The sequence below is a fragment of the Lissotriton vulgaris genome, unplaced genomic scaffold, assembly GCF_964263255.1.
Source record: "Lissotriton vulgaris unplaced genomic scaffold, aLisVul1.2 SCAFFOLD_2072, whole genome shotgun sequence".
In the NCBI taxonomy this organism is placed as follows: domain Eukaryota; kingdom Metazoa; phylum Chordata; class Amphibia; order Caudata; family Salamandridae; genus Lissotriton; species Lissotriton vulgaris.
This window is the reverse complement of record NW_028244743.1, coordinates 414,603-440,620: the sequence shown is the minus strand read 5'-3', so window position 1 is coordinate 440,620 and position 26,018 is coordinate 414,603. Positions and strand designations below refer to the sequence as shown.

The 26,018-nt window shown below is 44.8% G+C and overlaps 21 non-coding genes across 21 annotated transcripts; 14 read left to right on the top strand and 7 right to left on the bottom strand.

Moving 5' to 3' along the window:
* Nucleotides 1-540: 540 nt before the first annotated feature.
* Nucleotides 541-647, top strand: LOC147667131 (U6 spliceosomal RNA). The gene has a single exon (XR_015304694.1). It is a non-coding gene; the product is annotated as a U6 spliceosomal RNA (small nuclear RNA).
* A 1,789-nt stretch (nt 648-2,436) lies between these two features.
* LOC147667130 (U6 spliceosomal RNA) lies at nt 2,437-2,543 on the top strand. Its single transcript, XR_015304638.1, has one exon. It is a non-coding gene; the product is annotated as a U6 spliceosomal RNA (small nuclear RNA).
* A 1,011-nt stretch (nt 2,544-3,554) lies between these two features.
* TRNAR-ACG (transfer RNA arginine (anticodon ACG)) lies at nt 3,555-3,627 on the bottom strand. The gene has a single exon. It is a non-coding gene; the product is annotated as a tRNA-Arg (tRNA).
* Nucleotides 3,628-4,333: 706 nt separating this feature from the next.
* Nucleotides 4,334-4,440, top strand: LOC147667128 (U6 spliceosomal RNA). Its single transcript, XR_015304612.1, has one exon. It is a non-coding gene; the product is annotated as a U6 spliceosomal RNA (small nuclear RNA).
* A 1,011-nt stretch (nt 4,441-5,451) lies between these two features.
* TRNAR-ACG (transfer RNA arginine (anticodon ACG)) lies at nt 5,452-5,524 on the bottom strand. The gene has a single exon. It is a non-coding gene; the product is annotated as a tRNA-Arg (tRNA).
* A 712-nt stretch (nt 5,525-6,236) lies between these two features.
* LOC147667126 (U6 spliceosomal RNA) lies at nt 6,237-6,343 on the top strand. The gene has a single exon (XR_015304672.1). It is a non-coding gene; the product is annotated as a U6 spliceosomal RNA (small nuclear RNA).
* Nucleotides 6,344-7,354: 1,011 nt separating this feature from the next.
* On the bottom strand, nt 7,355-7,427 carry TRNAR-ACG (transfer RNA arginine (anticodon ACG)). Its single transcript has one exon. It is a non-coding gene; the product is annotated as a tRNA-Arg (tRNA).
* Nucleotides 7,428-8,133: 706 nt separating this feature from the next.
* LOC147667124 (U6 spliceosomal RNA) lies at nt 8,134-8,240 on the top strand. Its single transcript, XR_015304611.1, has one exon. It is a non-coding gene; the product is annotated as a U6 spliceosomal RNA (small nuclear RNA).
* A 1,011-nt stretch (nt 8,241-9,251) lies between these two features.
* On the bottom strand, nt 9,252-9,324 carry TRNAC-ACA (transfer RNA cysteine (anticodon ACA)). The gene has a single exon. It is a non-coding gene; the product is annotated as a tRNA-Cys (tRNA).
* Nucleotides 9,325-10,036: 712 nt separating this feature from the next.
* Nucleotides 10,037-10,143, top strand: LOC147667122 (U6 spliceosomal RNA). Its single transcript, XR_015304675.1, has one exon. It is a non-coding gene; the product is annotated as a U6 spliceosomal RNA (small nuclear RNA).
* Nucleotides 10,144-11,154: 1,011 nt separating this feature from the next.
* On the bottom strand, nt 11,155-11,227 carry TRNAR-ACG (transfer RNA arginine (anticodon ACG)). The gene has a single exon. It is a non-coding gene; the product is annotated as a tRNA-Arg (tRNA).
* Nucleotides 11,228-11,939: 712 nt separating this feature from the next.
* Nucleotides 11,940-12,046, top strand: LOC147667120 (U6 spliceosomal RNA). The gene has a single exon (XR_015304610.1). It is a non-coding gene; the product is annotated as a U6 spliceosomal RNA (small nuclear RNA).
* A 1,798-nt stretch (nt 12,047-13,844) lies between these two features.
* Nucleotides 13,845-13,951, top strand: LOC147667119 (U6 spliceosomal RNA). The gene has a single exon (XR_015304608.1). It is a non-coding gene; the product is annotated as a U6 spliceosomal RNA (small nuclear RNA).
* Nucleotides 13,952-14,962: 1,011 nt separating this feature from the next.
* Nucleotides 14,963-15,035, bottom strand: TRNAR-ACG (transfer RNA arginine (anticodon ACG)). Its single transcript has one exon. It is a non-coding gene; the product is annotated as a tRNA-Arg (tRNA).
* Nucleotides 15,036-15,747: 712 nt separating this feature from the next.
* LOC147667117 (U6 spliceosomal RNA) lies at nt 15,748-15,854 on the top strand. Its single transcript, XR_015304674.1, has one exon. It is a non-coding gene; the product is annotated as a U6 spliceosomal RNA (small nuclear RNA).
* Nucleotides 15,855-17,652: 1,798 nt separating this feature from the next.
* LOC147667116 (U6 spliceosomal RNA) lies at nt 17,653-17,759 on the top strand. The gene has a single exon (XR_015304607.1). It is a non-coding gene; the product is annotated as a U6 spliceosomal RNA (small nuclear RNA).
* Nucleotides 17,760-18,770: 1,011 nt separating this feature from the next.
* On the bottom strand, nt 18,771-18,843 carry TRNAR-ACG (transfer RNA arginine (anticodon ACG)). Its single transcript has one exon. It is a non-coding gene; the product is annotated as a tRNA-Arg (tRNA).
* A 712-nt stretch (nt 18,844-19,555) lies between these two features.
* LOC147667114 (U6 spliceosomal RNA) lies at nt 19,556-19,662 on the top strand. The gene has a single exon (XR_015304606.1). It is a non-coding gene; the product is annotated as a U6 spliceosomal RNA (small nuclear RNA).
* Nucleotides 19,663-21,459: 1,797 nt separating this feature from the next.
* LOC147667113 (U6 spliceosomal RNA) lies at nt 21,460-21,566 on the top strand. The gene has a single exon (XR_015304605.1). It is a non-coding gene; the product is annotated as a U6 spliceosomal RNA (small nuclear RNA).
* Nucleotides 21,567-23,355: 1,789 nt separating this feature from the next.
* On the top strand, nt 23,356-23,462 carry LOC147667112 (U6 spliceosomal RNA). Its single transcript, XR_015304604.1, has one exon. It is a non-coding gene; the product is annotated as a U6 spliceosomal RNA (small nuclear RNA).
* A 1,796-nt stretch (nt 23,463-25,258) lies between these two features.
* LOC147667111 (U6 spliceosomal RNA) lies at nt 25,259-25,365 on the top strand. Its single transcript, XR_015304602.1, has one exon. It is a non-coding gene; the product is annotated as a U6 spliceosomal RNA (small nuclear RNA).
* Nucleotides 25,366-26,018: the final 653 nt, after the last annotated feature.

The window sequence follows — 26,018 nt, the reverse complement described above, 5'->3', positions numbered from 1 at the left end:
TAGATCCAAGGAAATGTTTTAGATCAGGCTCAGTTTCTTAAATAGTTTGCATTAACATAATCAGTTCCAGGTCTGTGTGGGGCTGAGCTTGAGAACTCCTTAGTAAGTAGGCGTTTACAACAATAAGGGGTTTAATATTACAACACAGGCGAAAATTCAGACACATTATCATAAGCTCACCTTGTCCAGGGACCCAAGCATGCTGCCTTTTCACTCTCAGAGCCCTTCACCTAACCTACTGTGCAGCTGTTTCACCTTTAATATCACTGTTCCACAGGCAGCGTGACGTCACAATGCTCCTTGTCTGTAGCCCGAACCATGAGCCTTTGCAAACCTGGCATAATCTACATACTTACGGTGTGTTTAGTCTTGGACCACAAATGCAGTGAAGAATAATGGATTGCTACTCTTCATACATTTTTGACCATTGGCTCAGATTTGAATGCGTACTGGCCATCTGAGCATCTCTGCCAGGCCACCCTATGTCTAGAGACTGTAGATTTAGAGAGTTTATAAACATTGTCAGCTCATCAATAAAGTGTGCTCGCTTCGGCAGCACATATACTAAAATTGGAACGATACAGAGAAGATTAGCATGGCCTCTGAGCAAGGATGACACGCAAATTCGTGAAGCATTCCATATTTTTAACAGCTTTTAGGAGAGAAATCTTTTTTGTTTTCAAGACTAATTGAAAAAATAAAGCAGGTCCCAGTGCTGTCCCCGTAATATGTATTTTTCAATTAGTCTCTCCTCAACATTTTTAATGTATTTGCTTTGCAGTAAAGAAGGTGCGCTCTATGTTCAGCTGCATTTAGCAAGGAAGCCTGCAGGACTTCTGGGACTTTTCTTTCTCTTTTTTAGCCTCCCTGTCATTATTCTTCACCACCCCCAAATCTATACTGCTGCAGTGTTGCGTTGCTTTGTGGGAAGCAGGACAAAGAGAAGGGCAGGGCCTATGCAAATGAAGGCCTCTGGGATGTCTGGGAGTGCCTTTTTAGCAGTATTGTTAAAGTCCACCTTGCAACCAGATTGGTCGGGTAAGCTGAAAAACACCATGCCAGATTGGGCACCAGGTCTCTAGGCTCTTGGAGGCATATTGGGTCTACATCCCTCAGTTTCTGAGGTCAAAGAAATGTTCACCCTCTACCCTAATAGAGAGGTCTTGGCCGATTGCGGCCGATTGGGGAAGAAGGTAGCAGTGCAAGATGCTCATGGGCCTTCTCTAATAATGGACCAACTTTCTCTCTCTATTCTTACCTGTGGTTCTGCCTGGCTACTGGGGCTACCAGTTGTAAGCCAGCAGCCCACAAGGAGTTGGTTTGTTCATTCACACATGTAAATGGGTAAGCATTCAAGTGCACACACCTGCCTACGTCCACAGACCCTCGCGCACACACACTTTTGTCAACAAGATTTTTTGTAATTAAGAGAATCAGGGACCCATGTTGAAATACAAAAGCAGCACACCAAGTGACGGCCATCACATAGAGTCCAGCAGCAAATGGGAAACGTTTAACTAGCCGTGGTCCTATTACTTGCGCTCCACCGTGGAACAACTGCTGGATGAATCCTGCTGGAGAATATTGAACCTACAACAAGTCTGAGGTAAATAAGAATTCCACAGGAATATAATCAAACAGGGACCTACAACCCTTCCGAGCCAGATAGTAGTCGAACCTACAATCTTCTGATCCGTAGTCAGACGCGTTATCCATTGCGCCACTGGCCCTATGTAGACTCACGCATCCTTTTGTCCTTAAGAGGGCTAGAAAGTGTGTGTGTGAAGGCACAAGGAAACCCATCTAACCTCCTGAAAGTCTGTACTGTGAGGTTTTCCTAAGTTGTACAAAGTACTTTAGGAGAAGGAAGGACCTAAAAGCTAGGCGAAATGGTCCTAGATCCAAGGAAATGTTTTAGATCAGGCTCAGTTTCTTAAATAGTTTGCATTAACATAATCAGTTCCAGGTCTGTGTGGGGCTGAGCTTGAGAACTCCTTAGTAAGTAGGCGTTTACAACAATAAGGGGTTTAATATTACAACACAGGCGAAAATTCAGACACATTATCATAAGCTCACCTTGTCCAGGGACCCAAGCATGCTGCCTTTCCACTCTCGGAGCCCTTCACCTAACCTACTGTGCAGCTGTTTCACCTTTAATATCACTGTTCCACAGGCAGCGTGACGTCACAATGCTCCTTGTCTGTAGCCCGAACCATGAGCCTTTGCAAACCCGGCATAATCTACATACTTACGGTGTGTTTAGTCTTGGACCACAAATGCAGTGAAGAATAATGGATTGCTACTCTTCATACATTTTTGACCATTGGCTCAGATTTGAATGCGTACTGGCCATCTGATCATCTCTGCCAGGCTACCCTATGTCTAGAGACTGTAGATTTAGAGAGTTTATAAACATTGTCAGCTCATCAATAAAGTGTGCTCGCTTCGGCAGCACATATACTAAAGTTGGAACGATACAGAGAAGATTAGCATGGCCCCTGCGCAAGGATGACACGCAAATTCGTGAAGCGTTCCATATTTTTAACAGCTTTTAGGAGAGAAATCTTTTTTGTTTTCAAGACTAAATGAAAAAATAAAGCAGGTCCCAGTGCTGTCCCCGTAATATGTATTTTTCAATTAGTCTCTCCTCAACATTTTTAATGTATTTGCTTTGCAGTAAAGAAGGTGCGCTCTATGTTCAGCTGCATTTAGCAAGGAAGCCTGCAGGACTTCTGGGACTTTTCTTTCTCTTTTTTAGCCTCCTTGTCATTATTCTTCACCACCCCCAAATCTATACTGCTGCAGTGTTGCGTTGCTTTGTGGGAAGCAGGGCAAAGAGAAGGGCAGGGCCTATGCAAATGAAGGCCTCTGGGATGTCTGGGAGTGCCTTTTTAGCAGTATTGTTAAAGTCCACCTTGCAACCAGATTGGTCGGGTAAGCTGAAAAACACCATGCCAGATTGGGCACCAGGTCTCTAGGCTCTTGGAGGACATATTGGGTCTACATCCCTCAGTTTCTGAGGTCAAAGAAATGTTCACCCTCTACCCTAATAGAGAGGTCTTGGCCGATTGCGGCCGATCGGGGAAGAAGGTAGCAGTGCAAGATGCTCATGGGTCTTCTCTAATAATGGCCCAACTTTCTCTCTCTATTCTTACCTGTGGTCCTGCCTGGCTACTGGGGCTACCAGTTGTAAGCCAGCAGCCCACAAGGAGTTGGTTTGTTCATTCACACATGTAAATGGGTAAGCATTCAAGTGCACACACCTGCCTACGTCCACAGACTCTCGCGCACACACACTTTTGTCAACAAGATTTTTTGTAATTAAGAGAATCAGGGACCCATGTTGAAATACAAAAGCAGCACACCACGTGACGGCCATCACATAGAGTCCAGCAGCAAATGGGAAACGTTTAACTAGCCGTGGTCCTATTACTTGCGCTCCACCGTGGAACAACTGCTGGATGAATCCTGCTGGAGAATATTGAACCTACAACAAGTCTGAGGTAAATAAGAATTCCACAGGAATATAATCAAACAGGGACCTACAACCCTTCCGAGCCAGATAGGAGTCGAACCTACAATCTTCTGATCCGTAGTCAGACGCGTTATCCATTGCGCCACTGGCCCTATGTAGACTCATGCATCCTTTTGTCCTTAAGAGGGCTAGAAAGTGTGTGTGTGAAGGCACAAGGAAACCCATCTAACCTCCTGAAAGTCTGTACTGTGAGGTTTTCCTAAGTTGTACAAAGTACTTTAGGAGAAGGAAGGACCTAAAAGCTAGGCGAAATGGTCCTAGATCCAAGGAAATGTTTTAGATCAGGCTCAGTTTCTTAAATAGTTTGCATTAACATAATCAGTTCCAGGTCTGTGTGGGGCTGAGCTTGAGAACTCCTTAGTAAGTAGGCGTTTACAACAATAAGGGGTTTAATATTACAACACAGGCGAAAATTCAGACACATTATCATAAGCTCACCTTGTCCAGGGACCCAAGCATGCTGCCTTTCCACTCTCGGAGCCCTTCACCTAACCTACTGTGCAGCTGTTTCACCTTTAATATCACTGTTCCACAGGCAGCGTGACGTCACAATGCTCCTTGTCTGGAGCCCGAACCATGAGCCTTTGCAAACCCGGCATAATCTACATACTTACGGTGTGTTTAGTCTTGGACCACAAATGCAGTGAAGAATAATGGATTGCTACTCTTCATACATTTTTGACCATTGGCTCAGATTTGAATGCGTACTGGCCATCTGATCATCTCTGCCAGGCTACCCTATGTCTAGAGACTGTAGATTTAGAGAGTTTATAAACATTGTCAGCTCATCAATAAAGTGTGCTCGCTTCGGCAGCACATATACTAAAATTGGAACGATACAGAGAAGATTAGCATGGCCCCTGCGCAAGGATGACACGCAAATTCGTGAAGCGTTCCATATTTTTAACAGCTTTTAGGAGAGAAATCTTTTTTGTTTTCAAGACTAAACGAAAAAATAAAGCAGGTCCCAGTGCTGTCCCCGTAATATGTATTTTTCAATTAGTCTCTCCTCAACATTTTTAATGTATTTGCTTTGCAGTAAAGAAGGTGCGCTCTATGTTCAGCTGCATTTAGCAAGGAAGCCTGCAGGACTTCTGGGACTTTTCTTTCTCTTTTTTAGCCTCCTTGTCATTATTCTTCACCACCCCCAAATCTATACTGCTGCAGTGTTGCGTTGCTTTGTGGGAAGCAGGACAAAAAGAAGGGCAGGGCCTATGCAAATGAAGGCCTCGGGGATGTCTGGAAGTGCCTTTTTAGCAGTATTGTTAAAGTCCACCTTGCAACCGGATTGGTCGGGTAAGCTGAAAAACACCATGCCAGATTGGGCACCAGGTCTCTAGGCGCTTGGAGGACATATTGGGTCTACATCCCTCAGTTTCTGAGGTCCAAGAAATGTTCACCCTCTACCCTAATAGACAGGTCTTGGCCGATTGCGGCCGATCGGGGAAGAAGGTAGCAGTGCAAGATGCTCATGGGCCTTCTCTAATAATGGACCAACTTTCTCTCTCTATTCTTACCTGTGGTTCTGCCTGGCTACTGGGGCTACCAGTTGTAAGCCAGCAGCCCACAATGAGTTGGTTTGTTCATTCACACATGTAAATGGGTAAGCATTCAAGTGCACACACCTGCCTACGTCCACAGACCCTCGCGCACACACACTTTTGTCAACAAGATTTTTTGTAATTAAGAGAATCAGGGACCCATGTTGAAATACAAAAGCAGCACACCACGTGACGGCCATCACATAGAGTCCAGCAGCAAATGGGAAACGTTTAACTAGCCGTGGTCCTATTACTTGCGCTCTACCGTGGAACAACTGCTGGATGAATCCTGCTGGAGAATATTGAACCTACAACAAGTCTGAGGTAAATAAGAATTCCACAGGAATATAATCAAACAGGGACCTACAACCCTTCCGAGCCAGATAGGAGTCGAACCTACAATCTTCTGATCCGTAGTCAGACGCGTTATCCATTGCGCCACTGGCCCTATGTAGACTCACGCATCCTTTTGTCCTTAAGAGGGCTAGAAAGTGTGTGTGTGTGTGTGAAGGCACAAGGAAACCCATCTAACCTTCTGAAAGTCTGTACTGTGAAGTTTTCCTAAGTTGTACAAAGTACTTTAGGAGAAGGAAGGACCTAAAAGCTAGGCGAAATGGTCCTAGATCCAAGGAAATGTTTTAGATCAGGCTCAGTTTCTTAAATAGTTTGCATTAACATAATCAGTTCCAGGTCTGTGTGGGGCTGAGCTTGAGAACTCCTTAGTAAGTAGGCGTTTACAACAATAAGGGGTTTAATATTACAACACAGGCGAACATTCAGACACATTATTATAAGCTCACCTTGTCCAGGGACCCAAGCATGCTGCCTTTCCACTCTCAGAGCCCTTCACCTAACCTACTGTGCAGCTGTTTCACCTTTAATATCACTGTTCCACAGGCAGCGTGTCGTCACAATGCTCCTTGTCTGTAGCCCGAACCATGAGCCTTTGCAAACCTGGCATATTCTACATACTTACGGTGTGTTTAGTCTTGGACCACAAATGCAGTGAAGAATAATGGATTGCTACTCTTCATACATTTTTGACCATTGGCTCAGATTTGAATGCGTACTGGCCATCTGATCATCTCTGCCAGGCTACCCTATGTCTAGAGACTGTAGATTTAGAGAGTTTATAAACATTGTCAGCTCATCAATAAAGTGTGCTCGCTTCGGCAGCACATATACTAAAATTGGAACGATACATAGAAGATTAGCATGGCCCCTGCGCAAGGATGACACGCAAAATCGTGAAGCGTTCCATATTTTTAACAGCTTTTAGGAGAGAAATCTTTTTTGTTTTCAAGACTAATTGAAAAAATAAAGCAGGTCCCAGTGCTGTCCCCGTAATATGTATTTTTCAATTAGTCTCTCCTCAACATTTTTAATGTATTTGCTTTGCAGTAAAGAAGGTGCGCTCTATGTTCAGCTGCATTTAGCAAGGAAGCCTGCAGGACTTCTGGGACTTTTCTTTCTCTTTTTTAGCCTCCTTGTCATTATTCTTCACCACCGCCAAATCTATACTGCTGCAGTGTTGCGTTGCTTTGTGGGAAGCAGGACAAAGAGAAGGGCAGGGCCTATGCAAATGAAGGCCTCAGGGATGTCTGGGAGTGCCTTTTTAGCAGTATTGTTAAAGTCCACCTTGCAACCGGATTGCTCGGGTAAGCTGAAAAACACCATGCCAGATTGGGCACCAGGCCTCTAGGCGCTTGGAGGACATATTGGGTCTACATCCCTCAGTTTCTGAGGTCCAAGAAATGTTCACCCTCTACCCTAATAGAGAGGTCTTGGCCGATTGCGGCCGATCGGGGAAGAAGGTAGCAGTGCAAGATGCTCATGGGTCTTCTCTAATAATGGCCCAACTTTCTCTCTCTATTCTTACCTGTGGTCCTGCCTGGCTACTGGGGCTACCAGTTGTAAGCCAGCAGCCCACAAGGAGTTGGTTTGTTCATTCACACATGTAAATGGGTAAGCATTCAAGTGCACACACCTGCCTACGTCCACAGACTCTCGCGCACACACACTTTTGTCAACAAGATTTTTTGTAATTAAGAGAATCAGGGACCCATGTTGAAATACAAAAGCAGCACACCACGTGACGGCCATCACATAGAGTCCAGCAGCAAATGGGAAACGTTTAACTAGCCGTGGTCCTATTACTTGCGCTCCACCGTGGAACAACTGCTGGATGAATCCTGCTGGAGAATATTGAACCTACAACAAGTCTGAGGTAAATAAGAATTCCACAGGAATATAATCAAACAGGGACCTACAACCCTTCCGAGCCAGATAGGAGTCGAACCTACAATCTTCTGATCCGTAGTCAGACGCGTTATCCATTGCGCCACTGGCCCTATGTAGACTCATGCATCCTTTTGTCCTTAAGAGGGCTAGAAAGTGTGTGTGTGAAGGCACAAGGAAACCCATCTAACCTCCTGAAAGTCTGTACTGTGAGGTTTTCGTAAGTTGTACAAAGTACTTTAGGAGAAGGAAGGACCTAAAAGCTAGGCGAAATGGTCCTAGATCCAAGGAAATGTTTTAGATCAGGCTCAGTTTCTTAAATAGTTTGCATTAACATAATCAGTTCCAGGTCTGTGTGGGGCTGAGCTTGAGAACTCCTTAGTAAGTAGGCGTTTACAACAATAAGGGGTTTAATATTACAACACAGGCGAAAATTCAGACACATTATCATAAGCTCACCTTGTCCAGGGACCCAAGCATGCTGCCTTTCCACTCTCGGAGCCCTTCACCTAACCTACTGTGCAGCTGTTTCACCTTTAATATCACTGTTCCACAGGCAGCGTGACGTCACAATGCTCCTTGTCTGGAGCCCGAACCATGAGCCTTTGCAAACCCGGCATAATCTACATACTTACGGTGTGTTTAGTCTTGGACCACAAATGCAGTGAAGAATAATGGATTGCTACTCTTCATACATTTTTGACCATTGGCTCAGATTTGAATGCGTACTGGCCATCTGATCATCTCTGCCAGGCTACCCTATGTCTAGAGACTGTAGATTTAGAGAGTTTATAAACATTGTCAGCTCATCAATAAAGTGTGCTCGCTTCGGCAGCACATATACTAAAATTGGAACGATACAGAGAAGATTAGCATGGCCCCTGCGCAAGGATGACACGCAAATTCGTGAAGCGTTCCATATTTTTAACAGCTTTTAGGAGAGAAATCTTTTTTGTTTTCAAGACTAAACGAAAAAATAAAGCAGGTCCCAGTGCTGTCCCCGTAATATGTATTTTTCAATTAGTCTCTCCTCAACATTTTTAATGTATTTGCTTTGCAGTAAAGAAGGTGCGCTCTATGTTCAGCTGCATTTAGCAAGGAAGCCTGCAGGACTTCTGGGACTTTTCTTTCTCTTTTTTAGCCTCCTTGTCATTATTCTTCACCACCCCCAAATCTATACTGCTGCAGTGTTGCGTTGCTTTGTGGGAAGCAGGACAAAAAGAAGGGCAGGGCCTATGCAAATGAAGGCCTCGGGGATGTCTGGAAGTGCCTTTTTAGCAGTATTGTTAAAGTCCACCTTGCAACCGGATTGGTCGGGTAAGCTGAAAAACACCATGCCAGATTGGGCACCAGGTCTCTAGGCGCTTGGAGGACATATTGGGTCTACATCCCTCAGTTTCTGAGGTCCAAGAAATGTTCACCCTCTACCCTAATAGACAGGTCTTGGCCGATTGCGGCCGATCGGGGAAGAAGGTAGCAGTGCAAGATGCTCATGGGCCTTCTCTAATAATGGACCAACTTTCTCTCTCTATTCTTACCTGTGGTTCTGCCTGGCTACTGGGGCTACCAGTTGTAAGCCAGCAGCCCACAATGAGTTGGTTTGTTCATTCACACATGTAAATGGGTAAGCATTCAAGTGCACACACCTGCCTACGTCCACCGACCCTCGCGCACACACACTTTTGTCAACAAGATTTTTTGTAATTAAGAGAATCAGGGACCCATGTTGAAATACAAAAGCAGCACACCACGTGACGGCCATCACATAGAGTCCAGCAGCAAATGGGAAACGTTTAACTAGCCGTGGTCCTATTACTTGCGCTCTACCGTGGAACAACTGCTGGATGATTCCTGCTGGAGAATATTGAACCTACAACAAGTCTGAGGTAAATAAGAATTCCACAGGAATATAATCAAACAGGGACCTACAACCCTTCTGAGCCAGATAGGAGTCGAACCTACAATCTTCTGATCTGTAGTCAGACGCGTTATCCATTGCGCCACTGGCCCTATGTAGACTCATGCATCCTTTTGTCCTTAAGAGGGCTAGAAAGTGTGTGTGTGTGTGTGAAGGCACAAGGAAACCCATCGAACCTCCTGAAAGTCTGTACTGTGAGGTTTTCCTAAGTTGTACAAAGTACTTTAGGAGAAGGAAGGACCTAAAAGCTAGGCGAAATGGTCCTAGATCCAAGGAAATGTTTTAGATCAGGCTCAGTTTCTTAAATAGTTTGCATTAACATAATCAGTTCCAGGTCTGTGTGGGGCTGAGCTTGAGAACTCCTTAGTAAGTAGGCGTTTACAACAATAAGGGGTTTAATATTACAACACAGGCGAAAATTCAGACACATTATCATAAGCTCACCTTGTCCAGGGACCCAAGCATGCTGCCTTTCCACTCTCGGAGCCCTTCACCTAACCTACTGTGCAGCTGTTTCACCTTTAATATCACTGTTCCACAGGCAGCGTGACGTCACAATGCTCCTTGTCTGTAGCCCGAACCATGAGCCTTTGCAAACCTGGCATAATCTACATACTTACGGTGTGTTTAGTCTTGGACCACAAATGCAGTGAAGAATAATGGATTGCTACTCTTCATACATTTTTGACCATTGGCTCAGATTTGAATGCGTACTGGCCATCTGATCATCTCTGCCAGGCTACCCTATGTCTAGAGACTGTAGATTTAGAGAGTTTATAAACATTGTCAGCTCATCAATAAAGTGTGCTCGCTTCGGCAGCACATATACTAAAATTGGAACGATACATAGAAGATTAGCATGGCCCCTGCGCAAGGATGACACGCAAATTCGTGAAGCGTTCCATATTTTTAACAGCTTTTAGGAGAGAAATCTTTTTTGTTTTCAAGACTTTTTGAAAAAATAAAGCAGGTCCCAGTGCTGTCCCCGTAATATGTATTTTTCAATTAGTCTCTCCTCAACATTTTTAATGTATTTGCTTTGCAGTAAAGAAGGTGCGCTCTATGTTCAGCTGCATTTAGCAAGGAAGCCTGCAGGACTTCTGGGACTTTTCTTTCTCTTTTTTAGCCTCCTTGTCATTATTCTTCACCACCCCCAAATCTATACTGCTGCAGTGTTGCGTTGCTTTGTGGGAAGCAGGACAAAGAGAAGGGCAGGGCCTATGCAAATGAAGGCCTCAGGGATGTCTGGGAGTGCCTTTTTAGCAGTATTGTTAAAGTCCACCTTGGAACCGGATTGGTCGGGTAAGCTGAAAAACACCATGCCAGATTGGGCACCAGGCCTCTAGGCGCTTGGAGGACATATTGGGTCTACATCCCTCAGTTTCTGAGGTCCAAGAAATGTTCACCCTCTACCCTAATAGAGAGGTCTTGGCCGATTGCGACCGATCGGGGAAGAAGGTAGCAGTGCAAGATGCTCATGGGCCTTCTCTAATAATGGACCAACTTTCTCTCTCTATTCTTACCTGTGGTTCTGCCTGGCTACTGGGGCTACCAGTTGTAAGCCAGCAGCCCACAAGGAGTTGGTTTGTTCATTCACACATGTAAATGGGTAAGCATTCAATTGCACACACCTGCCTACGTCCACAGACCTTCGCGCACACACACTTTTGTCAACAAGATTTTTTGTAATTAAGAGAATCAGGGACCCATGTTGAAATACAAAAGCAGCACACCACGTGACGGCCATCACATAGAGTCCAGCAGCAAATGGGAAACGTTTAACTAGCCGTGGTCCTATTACTTGCGCTCTACCGTGGAACAACTGCTGGATGAATCCTGCTGGAGAATATTGAACCTACAACAAGTCTGAGGTAAATAAGAATTCCACAGGAATATAATCAAACAGGGACCCACAACCCTTCCGAGCCAGATAGGAGTCGAACCTACAATCTTCTGATCCGTAGTCAGACGCGTTATCCATTGCGCCACTGGCCCAATGTAGACTCACGCATCCTTTTGTCCTTAAGAGGGCTAGAAAGTGTGTGTGTGTGTGTGAAGGCACAAGGAAACCCATCTAACCTCCTGAAAGTCTGTACTGTGAGGTTTTCCTAAGTTGTACAAAGTACTTTAGGAGAAGGAAGGACCTAAAAGCTAGGCGAAATGGTCCTAGATCCAAGGAAATGTTTTAGATCAGGCTCAGTTTCTTAAATAGTTTGCATTAACATAATCAGTTCCAGGTCTGTGTGGGGCTGAGCTTGAGAACTCCTTAGTAAGTAGGCGTTTACAACAATAAGGGGTTTAATATTACAACACAGGCGAAAATTCAGACACATTATCATAGGCTCACCTTGTCCAAAGACCCAAGTATGCTGCCTTTCCACTCTCAGAGCCCTTCACCTAACCTACTGTGCAGCTGTTTCACCTTTAATATCACTGTTCCACAGGCAGCGTGACGTCACAATGCTCCTTGTCTGTAGCCCGAACCATGAGCCTTTGCAAACCTGGCATAATCTACATACTTACGGTGTGTTTAGTCTTGGACCACAAATGCAGTGAAGAATAATGGATTGCTACTCTTCATACATTTTTGACCAGTGGCTCAGATTTGAATGCGTACTGGCCATCTGAGCATCTCTGCCAGGCCACCCTATGTATAGAGACTGTAGATTTAGAGAGTTTATAAACATTGTCAGCTCATCAATAAAGTGTGCTCGCTTCGGCAGCACATATACTAAAATTGGAACGATACAGAGAAGATTAGCATGGCCCCTGCGCAAGGATGACACGCAAATTCGTGAAGCGTTCCATATTTTTAACAGCTTTTAGGAGAGAAATCTTTTTTGTTTGCAAGACTAATTGAAAAAATAAAGCAGGTCCCAGTGCTGTCCCCGTAATATGTATTTTTCAATTAGTCTCTCCTCAACATTTTTAATGTATTTGCTTTGCAGTAAAGAAGGTGCGCTCTATGTTCAGCTGCATTTAGCAAGGAAGCCTGCAGGACTTCTGGGACTTTTCTTTCTCTTTTTTAGCCTCCTTGTCATTATTCTTCACCACCCCCAAATCTATACTGCTGCAGTGTTGCGTTGCTTTGTGGGAAGCAGGACAAAGAGAAGGGCAGGGCCTATGCAAATGAAGGCCTCAGGGATGTCTGGGAGTGCCTTTTTAGCAGTATTGTTAAAGTCCACCTTGCAACCGGATTGGTCGGGTAAGCTGAAAAACACCATGCCAGATTGGGCACCAGGTCTCTAGGCGCTTGGAGGACATATTGGGTCTACATCCCTCAGTTTCTGAGGTCCAAGAAATCTTCACCCTCTACCCTAATAGAGAGGTCTTGGCCGATTGCGGCCGATCGGGGAAGAAGGTAGCAGTGCAAGATGCTCATGGGCCTTCTCTAATAATGGACCAACTTTCTCTCTCTATTCTTACCTGTGGTTCTGCCTGGCTAGTGGGGCTACCAGTTGTAAGCCAGCAGCCCACAAGGAGTTGGTTTGTTCATTCACACATGTAAATGGGTAAGCATTCAAGTGCACACACCTGCCTACGTCCACAGACCCTCGCGCACACACACTTTTGTCAACAAGATTTTTTGTAATTAAGAGAATCAGGGACCCATGTTGAAATACAAAAGCAGCACACCACGTGACGGCCATCACATAGAGTCCAGCAGCAAATGGGAAACGTTTAACTAGCCGTGGTCCTATTACTTGCGCTCTACCGTGGAACAACTGCTGGATGAATCCTGCTGGAGAATATTGAACCTACAACAAGTCTGAGGTAAATAAGAATTCCACAGGAATATAATCAAACAGGGACCTACAACCCTTCCGAGCCAGATAGGAGTCGAACCTACAATATTCTGATCCGTAGTCAGACGCGTTATCCATTGCGCCACTGGCCCTATGTAGACTCACGCATCCTTTTGTCCTTAAGAGGGCTAGAAAGTGTGTGTGTGTGTGTGTGAAGGCACAAGGAAACCCATCTAACCTCCTGAAAGTCTGTACTGTGAGGTTTTCCTAAGTTGTGCAAAGTACTTTAGGAGAAGGAAGGACCTAAAAGCTAGGCGAAATGGTCCTAGATCCAAGGAAATGTTTTAGATCAGGCTCAGTTTCTTAAATAGTTTGCATTAACATAATCAGTTCCAGGTCTGTGTGGGGCTGAGCTTGAGAACTCCTTAGTAAGTAGGCGTTTACAACAATAAGGGGTTTAATATTACAACACAGGCGAAAATTCAGACACATTATCATAAGCTCACCTTGTCCAGGGACCCAAGCATGCTGCCTTTCCACTCTCAGAGCCCTTCACCTAACCTACTGTGCAGCTGTTTCACCTTTAATATCACTGTTCCACAGGCAGCGTGATGTCACAATGCTCCTTGTCTGTAGCCCGAACCATGAGCCTTTGCAAACCTGGCATAATCTACATACTTACGGTGTGTTTAGTCTTGGACCACAAATGCAGTGAAGAATAATGGATTGCTACTCTTCATACATTTTTGACCATTGGCTCAGATTTGAATGCGTACTGGCCATCTGATCATCTCTGCCAGGCTACCCTATGTCTAGAGACTGTAGATTTAGAGAGTTTATAAACATTGTCAGCTCATCAATAAAGTGTGCTCGCTTCGGCAGCACATATACTAAAATTGGAACGATACAGAGAAGATTAGCATGGCCCCTGCGCAAGGATGACACGCAAATTCGTGAAGCGTTCCATATTTTTAACAGCTTTTAGGAGAGAAATCTTTTTTGTTTTCAAGACTAAACGAAAAAATAAAGCAGGTCCCAGTGCTGTCCCCGTAATATGTATTTTTCAATTAGTCTCTCCTCAACATTTTTAATATATTTGCTTTGCAGTAAAGAAGGTGCGCTCTATGTTCAGCTGCATTTAGCAAGGAAGCCTGCAGGACTTCTGGGACTTTTCTTTCTCTTTTTTAGCCTCCTTGTCATTATTCTTCACCACCCCCAAATCTATACTGCTGCAGTGTTGCGTTGCTTTGTGGGAAGCAGGACAAAAAGAAGGGCAGGGCCTATGCAAATGAAGGCCTCAGGGATGTCTGGAAGTGCCTTTTTAGCAGTATTGTTAAAGTCCACCTTGCAACCGGATTGGTCGGGTAAGCTGAAAAACACCATGCCAGATTGGGCACCAGGTCTCTAGGCGCTTGGAGGACATATTGGGTCTACATCCCTCAGTTTCTGAGGTCCAAGAAATGTTCACCCTCTACCCTAATAGACAGGTCTTGGCCGATTGCGGCCGATCGGGGAAGAAGGTAGCAGTGCAAGATGCTCATGGGCCTTCTCTAATAATGGACCAACTTTCTCTCTCTATTCTTACCTGTGGTTCTGCCTGGCTACTGGGGCTACCAGTTGTAAGCCAGCAGCCCACAATGAGTTGGTTTGTTCATTCACACATGTAAATGGGTAAGCATTCAAGTGCACACACCTGCCTACGTCCACAGACCCTCGCGCACACACACTTTTGTCAACAAGATTTTTTGTAATTAAGAGAATCAGGGACCCATGTTGAAATACAAAAGCAGCACACCACGTGACGGCCATCACATAGAGTCCAGCAGCAAATGGGAAACGTTTAACTAGCCGTGGTCCTATTACTTGCGCTCTACCGTGGAACAACTGCTGGATGAATCCTGCTGGAGAATATTGAACCTACAACAAGTCTGAGGTAAATAAGAATTCCACAGGAATATAATCAAACAGGGACCTACAACCCTTCCGAGCCAGATAGGAGTCGAACCTACAATCTTCTGATCCGTAGTCAGACGCGTTATCCATTGCGCCACTGGCCCTATGTAGACTCATGCATCCTTTTGTCCTTAAGAGGGCTAGAAAGTGTGTGTGTGTGTGTGAAGGCACAAGGAAACCCATCGAACCTCCTGAAAGTCTGTACTGTGAGGTTTTCCTAAGTTGTACAAAGTACTTTAGGAGAAGGAAGGACCTAAAAGCTAGGCGAAATGGTCCTAGATCCAAGGCAATGTTTTAGATCAGGCTCAGTTTCTTAAATAGTTTGCATTAACATAATCAGTTCCAGGTCTGTGTGGGGCTGAGCTTGAGAACTCCTTAGTAAGTAGGCGTTTACAACAATAAGGGGTTTAATATTACAACACAGGCGAAAATTCAGACACATTATCATAAGCTCACCTTGTCCAGGGACCCAAGCATGCTGCCTTTCCACTCTCGGAGCCCTTCACCTAACCTACTGTGCAGCTGTTTCACCTTTAATATCACTGTTCCACAGGCAGCGTGACGTCACAATGCTCCTTGTCTGTAGCCCGAACCATGAGCCTTTGCAAACCTGGCATAATCTACATACTTACGGTGTGTTTAGTCTTGGACCACAAATGCAGTGAAGAATAATGGATTGCTACTCTTCATACATTTTTGACCATTGGCTCAGATTTGAATGCGTACTGGCCATCTGATCATCTCTGCCAGGCTACCCTATGTCTAGAGACTGTAGATTTAGAGAGTTTATAAACATTGTCAGCTCATCAATAAAGTGTGCTCGCTTCGGCAGCACATATACTAAAATTGGAACGATACATAGAAGATTAGCATGGCCCCTGCGCAAGGATGACACGCAAATTCGTGAAGCGTTCCATATTTTTAACAGCTTTTAGGAGAGAAATCTTTTTTGTTTTCAAGACTTTTTGAAAAAATAAAGCAGGTCCCAGTGCTGTCCCCGTAATATGTATTTTTCAATTAGTCTCTCCTCAACATTTTTAATGTATTTGCTTTGCAGTAAAGAAGGTGCGCTCTATGTTCAGCTGCATTTAGCAAGGAAGCCTGCAGGACTTCTGGGACTTTTCTTTCTCTTTTTTAGCCTCCTTGTCATTATTCTTCACCACCCCCAAATCTATACTGCTGCAGTGTTGCGTTGCTTTGTGGGAAGCAGGACAAAGAGAAGGGCAGGGCCTATGCAAATGAAGGCCTCAGGGATGTCTGGGAGTGCCTTTTTAGCAGTATTGTTAAAGTCCACCTTGCAACCGGATTGGTCGGGTAAGCTGAAAAACACCATGCCAGATTGGGCACCAGGCCTCTAGGCGCTTGGAGGACATATTGGGTCTACATCCCTCAGTTTCTGAGGTCCAAGAAATGTTCACCCTCTACCCTAATAGAGAGGTCTTGGCCGATTGCGACCGATCGGGGAAGAAGGTAGCAGTGCAAGATGCTCATGGGCCTTCTCTAATAATGGACCAACTTTCTCTCTCTATTCTTACCTGTGGTTCTGCCTGGCTACTGGGGCTACCAGTTGTAAGCCAGCAGCCCACAAGGAGTTTGTTTGTTCATTCACACATGTAAATGGGTAAGCATTCAATTGCACACACCTGCCTACGTCCACAGACCTTCGCGCACACACACTTTTGTCAACAAGATTTTTTGTAATTAAGAGAATCAGGGACCCATGTTGAAATACAAAAGCAGCACACCACGTGACGGCCATCACATAGAGTCCAGCAGCAAATGGGAAACGTTTAACTAGCCGTGGTCCTATTACTTGCGCTCTACCGTGGAACAACTGCTGGATGAATCCTGCTGGAGAATATTGAACCTACAACAAGTCTGAGGTAAATAAGAATTCCACAGGAATATAATCAAACAGGGACCTACAACCCTTCCGAGCCAGATAGGAGTCGAACCTACAATATTCTGATCCGTAGTCAGACGCGTTATCCATTGCGCCACTGGCCCTATGTAGACTCACGCATCCTTTTGTCCTTAAGAGGGCTAGAAAGTGTGTGTGTGTGTGTGTGAAGGCACAAGGAAACCCATCTAACCTCCTGAAAGTCTGTACTGTGAGGTTTTCCTAAGTTGTGCAAAGTACTTTAGGAGAAGGAAGGACCTAAAAGCTAGGCGAAATGGTCCTAGATCCAAGGAAATGTTTTAGATCAGGCTCAGTTTCTTAAATAGTTTGCATTAACATAATCAGTTCCAGGTCTGTGTGGGGCTGAGCTTGAGAACTCCTTAGTAAGTAGGCGTTTACAACAATAAGGGGTTTAATATTACAACACAGGCGAAAATTCAGACACATTATCATAAGCTCACCTTGTCCAGGGACCCAAGCATGCTGTCTTTCCACTCTCAGAGCCCTTCACCTAACCTACTGTGCAGCTGTTTCACCTTTAATATCACTGTTCCACAGGCAGCGTGATGTCACAATGCTCCTTGTCTGTAGCCCGAACCATGAGCCTTTGCAAACCTGGCATAATCTACATACTTACGGTGTGTTTAGTCTTGGACCACAAATGCAGTGAAGAATAATGGATTGCTACTCTTCATACATTTTTGACCATTGGCTCAGATTTGAATGCGTACTGGCCATCTGATCATCTCTGCCAGGCTACCCTATGTCTAGAGACTGTAGATTTAGAGAGTTTATAAACATTGTCAGCTCATCAATAAAGTGTGCTCGCTTCGGCAGCACATATACTAAAATTGGAACGATACAGAGAAGATTAGCATGGCCCCTGCGCAAGGATGACACGCAAATTCGTGAAGCGTTCCATATTTTTAACAGCTTTTAGGAGAGAAATCTTTTTTGTTTTCAAGACTAATTGAAAAAATAAAGCAGGTCCCAGTGCTGTCCCCGTAATATGTATTTTTCAATTAGTCTCTCCTCAACATTTTTAATGTATTTGCTTTGCAGTAAAGAAGGTGCGCTCTATGTTCAGCTGCATTTAGCAAGGAAGCCTGCAGGACTTCTGGGACTTTTCTTTCTATTTTTTAGCCTCCTTGTCATTATTCTTCACCACCCCCAAATCTATACTGCTGCAGTGTTGCGTTGCTTTGTGGGAAGCAGGACAAAGAGAAGGGCAGGGCCTATGCAAATGAAGGCCTCAGGGATGTCTGGGAGTGCCTTTTTAGCAGTATTGTTAAAGTCCACCTTGCAACCGGATTGGTCGGGTAAGCTGAAAAACACCATGCCAGATTGGGCACCAGGTCTCTAGGCGCTTGGAGGACATATTGGGTCTACATCCCTCAGTTTCTGAGGTCCAAGAAATGTTCACCCTCTACCCTAATAGACAGGTCTTGGCCGATTGCGGCCGATCGGGGAAGAAGGTAGCAGTGCAAGATGCTCATGGGCCTTCTCTAATAATGGACCAACTTTCTCTCTCTATTCTTACCTGTGGTGCTGCCTGGCTACTGGGCCTACCAGTTGTAAGCCAGCAGCCCACAAGTAGTTGGTTTGTTCATTCACACATGTAAATGGGTAAGCATTCAAGTGCACACACCTGCCTACGTCCACAGACCCTCACGCACACACACTTTTGTCAACAAGATTTTTTGTAATTAAGAGAATCAGGGACCCATGTTGAAATACAAAAGCAGCACACCACGTGACGGCCATCACATAGAGTCCAGCAGCAAATGGGAAACGTTTAACTAACCGTGGTCCTATTACTTGCGCTCTACCGTGGAACAACTGCTGGATGAATCATGCTGGAGAATATTGAACCTACAACAAGTCTGAGGTAAATAAGAATTCCACAGGAATATAATCAAACAGGGACCGACAACCCTTCCGAGCCAGATAGGAGTCGAACCTACAATCTTCTGATCCGTAGTCAGACGCGTTATCCATTGCGCCACTGGCCCAATGTAGACTCACGCATCCTTTTGTCCTTAAGAGGGCTAGAAAGTGTGTGTGTGTGTGTGAAGGCACAAGGAAACCCATCTAACCTCCTGAAAGTCTGTACTGTGAGGTTTTCCTAAGTTGTACAAAGTACTTTAGGAGAAGGAAGGACCTAAAAGCTAGGCGAAATGGTCCTAGATCCAAGGAAATGTTTTAGATCAGGCTCAGTTTCTTAAATAGTTTGCATTAACATAATCAGTTCCAGGTCTGTGTGGGGCTGAGCTTGAGAACTCCTTAGTAAGTAGGCGTTTACAACAATAAGGGGTTTAATATTACAACACAGGCGAAAATTCAGACACATTATCATAGGCTCACCTTGTCCAAAGACCCAAGCATGCTGCCTTTCCACTCTCAGAGCCCTTCACCTAACCTACTGTGCAGCTGTTTCACCTTTAATATCACTGTTCCACAGGCAGCGTGACGTCACAATGCTCCTTGTCTGTAGCCCGAACCATGAGCCTTTGCAAACCTGGCATAATCTACATACTTACGGTGTGTTTAGTCTTGGACCACAAATGCAGTGAAGAATAATGGATTGCTACTCTTCATACATTTTTGACCAGTGGCTCAGATTTGAATGCGTACTGGCCATCTGAGCATCTCTGCCAGGCCACCCTATGTATAGAGACTGTAGATTTAGAGAGTTTATAAACATTGTCAGCTCATCAATAAAGTGTGCTCGCTTCGGCAGCACATATACTAAAATTGGAACGATACAGAGAAGATTAGCATGGCCCCTGCGCAAGGATGACACGCAAATTCGTGAAGCGTTCCATATTTTTAACAGCTTTTAGGAGAGAAATCTTTTTTGTTTTCAAGACTAATTGAAAAAATAAAGCAGGTCCCAGTGCTGTCCCCGTAATATGTATTTTTCAATTAGTCTCTCCTCAACATTTTTAATGTATTTGCTTTGCAGTAAAGAAGGTGCGCTCTATGTTCAGCTGCATTTAGCAAGGAAGCCTGCAGGACTTCTGGGACTTTTCTTTCTCTTTTTTAGCCTCCTTGTCATTATTCTTCACCACCCCCAAATCTATACTGCTGCAGTGTTGCGTTGCTTTGTGGGAAGCAGGACAAAGAGAAGGGCAGGGCCTATGCAAATGAAGGCCTCAGGGATGTCTGGGAGTGCCTTTTTAGCAGTATTGTTAAAGTCCACCTTGCAACCGGATTGGTCGGGTAAGCTAAAAACACCATGCCAGATTGGGCACCAGGTCTCTAGGCGCTTGGAGGACATATTGGGTCTACATCCCTCAGTTTCTGAGGTCCAAGAAATCTTCACCCTCTACCCTAATAGAGAGGTCTTGGCCGATTGCGGCCGATCGGGGAAGAAGGTAGCAGTGCAAGATGCTCATGGGCCTTCTCTAATAATGGACCAACTTTCTCTCTCTATTCTTACCTGTGGTTATGCCTGGCTAGTGGGGCTACCAGTTGTAAGCCAGCAGCCCACAAGGAGTTGGTTTGTTCATTCACACATGTAAATGGGTAAGCATTCAAGTGCACACACCTGCCTACGTCCACAGACCCTCGCGCACACACACTTTTGTCAACAAGATTTTTTGTAATTAAGAGAATCAGGGACCCATGTTGAAATACAAAAGCAGCACACCACGTGACGGCCATCACATAGAGTCCAGCAGCAAATGGGAAACGTTTAACTAGCCGTGGTCCTATTACTTGCGCTCTACCGTGGAACAACTGCTGGATGAATCCTGCTGGAGAATATTGAACCTACAACAAGTCTGAGGTAAATAAGAATTCCACAGGAATATAATCAAACAGGGACCTACAACCCTTCCGAGCCAGATAGGAGTCGAACCTACAATATTCTGATCCGTAGTCAGACGCGTTATCCATTGCGCCACTGGCCCTATGTAGACTCACGCATCCTTTTGTCCTTAAGAGGGCTAGAAAGTGTGTGTGTGTGTGTGTGAAGGCACAAGGAAACCCATCTAACCTCCTGAAAGTCTGTACTGTGAGGTTTTCCTAAGTTGTGCAAAGTACTTTAGGAGAAGGAAGGACCTAAAAGCTAGGCGAAATGGTCCTAGATCCAAGGAAATGTTTTAGATCAGGCTCAGTTTCTTAAATAGTTTGCATTAACATAATCAGTTCCAGGTCTGTGTGGGGCTGAGCTTGAGAACTCCTTAGTAAGTAGGCGTTTACAACAATAAGGGGTTTAATATTACAACACAGGCGAAAATTCAGACACATTATCATAAGCTCACCTTGTCCAGGGACCCAAGCATGCTGCCTTTCCACTCTCAGAGCCCTTCACCTAACCTACTGTGCAGCTGTTTCACCTTTAATATCACTGTTCCACAGGCAGCGTGATGTCACAATGCTCCTTGTCTGTAGCCCGAACCATGAGCCTTTGCAAACCTGGCATAATCTACATACTTACAGTGTGTTTAGTCTTGGACCACAAATGCAGTGAAGAATAATGGATTGCTACTCTTCATACATTTTTGACCATTGGCTCTGATTTGAATGCGTACTGGCCATCTGATCATCTCTGCCAGGCTACCCTATGTCTAGAGACTGTAGATTTAGAGAGTTTATAAACATTGTCAGCTCATCAATAAAGTGTGCTCGCTTCGGCAGCACATATACTAAAATTGGAACGATACAGAGAAGATTAGCATGGCCCCTGCGCAAGGATGACACGCAAATTCGTGAAGCGTTCCATATTTTTAACAGCTTTTAGGAGAGAAATCTTTTTTGTTTTCAAGACTAATTGAAAAAATAAAGCAGGTCCCAGTGCTGTCCCCGTAATATGTATTTTTCAATTAGTCTCTCCTCAACATTTTTAATGTATTTGCTTTGCAGTAAAGAAGGTGCGCTCTATGTTCAGCTGCATTTAGCAAGGAAGCCTGCAGGACTTCTGGGACTTTTCCTTCTCTTTTTTAGCCTCCCTGTCATTTTTCTTCACCACCCCCAAATCTATACTGCTGCAGTGTTGCGTTGCTTTGTGGGAAGCAGGACAAAGAGAAGGGCAGGGCCTATGCAAATGAAGGCCTCTGGGATGTCTGGGAGTGCCTTTTTAGCAGTATTGTTAAAGTCCACCTTGCAACCAGATTGGTCGGGTAAGCTGAAAAACACCATGCCAGATTGGGCACCAGGTCTCTAGGCTCTTGGAGGACATATTGGGTCTACATCCCTCAGTTTCTGAGGTCAAAGAAATGTTCACCCTCTACCCTAATAGAGAGGTCTTGGCCGATTGCGGCCGATCGGGGAAGAAGGTAGCAGTGCAAGATGCTCATGGGTCTTCTCTAATAATGGACCAACTTTCTCTCTCTATTCTTACCTGTGGTCCTGCCTGGCTACTGGGGCTACCAGTTGTAAGCCAGCAGCCCACAAGGAGTTGGTTTGTTCATTCACACATGTAAATGGGTAAGCATTCAAGTGCACACACCTGCCTACGTCCACAGACCCTCGCGCACACACACTTTTGTCAACAAGATTTTTTGTAATTAAGAGAATCAGGGACCCATGTTGAAATACAAAAGCAGCACACCACGTGACGGCCATCACATAGAGTCCAGCAGCAAATGGGAAACGTTTAACTAGCCGTGGTCCTATTACTTGCGCTCCACCGTGGAACAACTGCTGGATGAATCCTGCTGGAGAATATTGAACCTACAACAAGTCTGAGGTAAATAAGAATTCCACAGGAATATAATCAAACAGGGACCTACAACCCTTCCGAGCCACATAGGAGTCGAACCTACAATCTTCTGATCCGTAGTCAGACGCGTTATCCATTGCGCCACTGGCCCTATGTAGACTCACGCATCCTTTTGTCCTTAAGAGGGCTAGAAAGTGTGTGTGTGAAGGCACAAGGAACCCATCTAACCTCCTGAAAGTCTGTACTGTGAGGTTTTCCTAAGTTGTACAAAGTACTTTAGGAGAAGGAAGGACCTAAAAGCTAGGCGAAATGGTCCTAGATCCAAGGAAATGTTTTAGATCATGCTCAGTTTCTTAAATAGTTTGCATTAACATAATCAGTTCCAGGTCTGTGTGGGGCTGAGCTTGAGAACTCCTTAGTAAGTAGGCGTTTACAACAATAAGGGGTTTAATATTACAACACAGGTGAAAATTCAGACACATTATCATAGGCTCACCTTGTCCAGAGACACAAGCATGCTGCCTTTCCACTCTCAGAGCCCTTCACCTAACCTACTGTGAAGCTGTTTCACCTTTAATATCACTGCTCCACCGGCAGCGTGACGTCACAATGCTCCTTGTCTGTAGCCCGAACCATGAGCCTATGCAAACCTGGCATAGTCTACATACTTACGGTGTGTTTAGTCTTGGACCACAAATGCAGTGAAGAATAATGGATTGCTACTCTTCATACATTTTTGACCATTGGCTCAGATTTGAATGCGTACTGGCCATCTGAGCATCTCTGCCAGGCCACCCTATGTCTAGAGACTGTAGATTTAGAGAGTTTATAAACATTGTCAGTTCATCAATAAAGTGTGCTCGCTTCGGCAGCACATATACTAAAATTGGAACGATACAGAGAAGATTAGCATGGCCCCTGCGCAAGGATGACACGCAAATTCGTGAAGCGTTCCATATTTTTAACAGCTTTTAGGAGAGAAATCTTTTTTGTTTTCAAGACTAATTGAAAAAATAAAGCAGGTCCCAGTGCTGTCCCCGTAATATGTATTTTTCAATTAGTCTCTCCTCAACATTTTTAATGTATTTGCTTTGCAGTAAAGAAGGTGCGCTCTATGTTCAGCTGCATTTAGCAAGGAAGCCTGCAGGACTTCTGGGACTTTTCTTTCTCTTTTTTAGCCTCACTGTCATTATTCTTCACCACCCCCTAATCTATACTGCTGCAGTGTTGTGTTGCTTTGTGGGAAGCAGGACAAAGAGAAGGGCAGGGCCTATGCAAATGAAGGCCTCAGGGATGTCTGGGAGTGCCTTTTTAGCAGTATTGTTAAAGTCCACCTTGCAACCGGATTGGTCGGGTAAGCTGAAAAACACCATGCCAGATTGGGCACCAGGTCTCTAGGCGCTTGGAGGACATATTGGGTCTACATCCCTCAGTTTCTGAGGTCCAAGAAATGTTCACCCTCTACCCTAATAGAGAGTTCTTGGCCGATTGTGGACGATCGGGGAAGAAGGTAGCAGTGCAAGATGCTCATGGACCTTCTCTAATAATGGACCAACTTTCTCTCTCTATTCTTATCTGTGGTTCTGCCTGGCTACTGGGGCTACCAGTTGTAAGCCTGCAGCCCACAGGGAATTGGTTTGTTCCTCTCACACATGTAAATGGGTAAGCATTCAAGTGCACACACCTGCCTACGTCCACAGACCCTCGCGCGCACACACTTTTGTCAACAAGATTTTTTGTAATTAAGAGAATCAGGGACCCATGTTGAAATACAAAGAAGCACACCACGTGACGGCCATCACATAGAGTCCAGCAGCAAATGGGAAACGTTTAACTAGCCGTGGTCCTATTACTTGCGCTCTACCGTTGAACAACTGCTGGATGAATCCTGCTGGAGAATATTGAATCTACAACAAGTCTGAGGTAAATAAGAATTCCACAGGAATATAATCAGACAGGGACCTACAACCCTTCCGAGCCAGATAGGAGTTGAACCTACAATCTTCTGATCCGTAGTCAGACGCATTATCCATTGCGCCACTGTCCCTATGTAGACTCACGCATCCTTTTGTCCTTAAGAGGGCTAGAAAGTGCATGTGTGTGTGTGAAGGCACAAGGAAACCCATCTAACCTCCTGAAAGTCTGTACTGTGAGGTTTTCCTAAGTTGTACAAAGTACTTTAGGACAAGGAAGGACCTAAAAGCTAGGTGAAATGGTCCTAGATCCAAGGAAATGTTTTAGATCAGGCTCAGTTTCTTAAATAGTTTGCATTAACATAATCAGTTCCAGGTCTGTGTGGGGCTGAGCTTGAGAACTCCTTAGTAAGTAGGCGTTTACAACAATAAGGGGTTTAATATTACAACACAGGCGAAAATTCAGACACATTATCATAAGCTCACCTTGTCCAGGGACCCAAGCATGCTGCCTTTCCACTCTCGGAGCCCTTCACCTAACCTACTGTGCAGCTGTTTCACCTTTAATATCACTGTTCCACAGGCAGCGTGACGTCACAATGCTCCTTGTCTGTAGCCCGAACCATGAGCCTTTGCAAACCCGGCATAATCTACATACTTACGGTGTGTTTAGTCTTGGACCACAAATGCAGTGAAGAATAATGGATTGCTACTCTTCATACATTTTTGACCATTGGCTCAGATTTGAATGCGTACTGGCCATCTGAGCATCTCTGCCAGGCCACCCTATTTCTAGAGACTGTAGATTTAGAGAGTTTATAAACATTGTCAGTTCATCAATAAAGTGTGCTCGCTTCGGCAGCACATATACTAAAATTGGAACGATACAGAGAAGATTAGCATGGCCCCTGCGCAAGGATGACACGCAAATTCGTGAAGCGTTCCATATTTTTAACAGCTTTTAGGAGAGAAATCTTTTTTGATTTCAAGACTAATTGAAAAAATAAAGCAGGTCCCAGTGCTGTCCCCGTAATATGTATTTTTCAATTAGTCTCTCCTCAACATTTTTAATGTATTTGCTTTGCAGTAAAGAAGGTGCGCTCTATGTTCAGCTGCATTTAGCAAGGAAGCCTGCAGGACTTCTGGGACTTTTCTTTCTCTTTTTTAGCCTCACTGTCATTATTCTTCACCACCCCCAAATCTATACTGCTGCAGTGTTGTGTTGCTTTGTGGGAAGCAGGACGAAGAGAAGGGCAGGGCCTATGCAAATGAAGGCCTCAGGGATGTCTGGGAGTGCCTTTTTAGCAGTATTGTTAAAGTCCACCTTGCAACCGGATTGGTCGGGTAAGCTGAAAACACCATGCCAGATTGGGCACCAGGTCTCTAGGCGCTTGGAGGACATATTGGGTCTACATCCCTCAGTTTCTGAGGTCCAAGAAATGTTCACCCTCTACCCTAATAGAGAGGTCTTGGCCGATCGTGGCTGAGAGGGGAAGAAGGTAGCAGTGCAAGATGCTTATGGTCCTTCTCTAATAATGGACCAACTTTCTCTCTCTCCTTACCTGTGGTTCTGCCTGGCTACTGGGGCTACCAGTTGTAAGCCTGC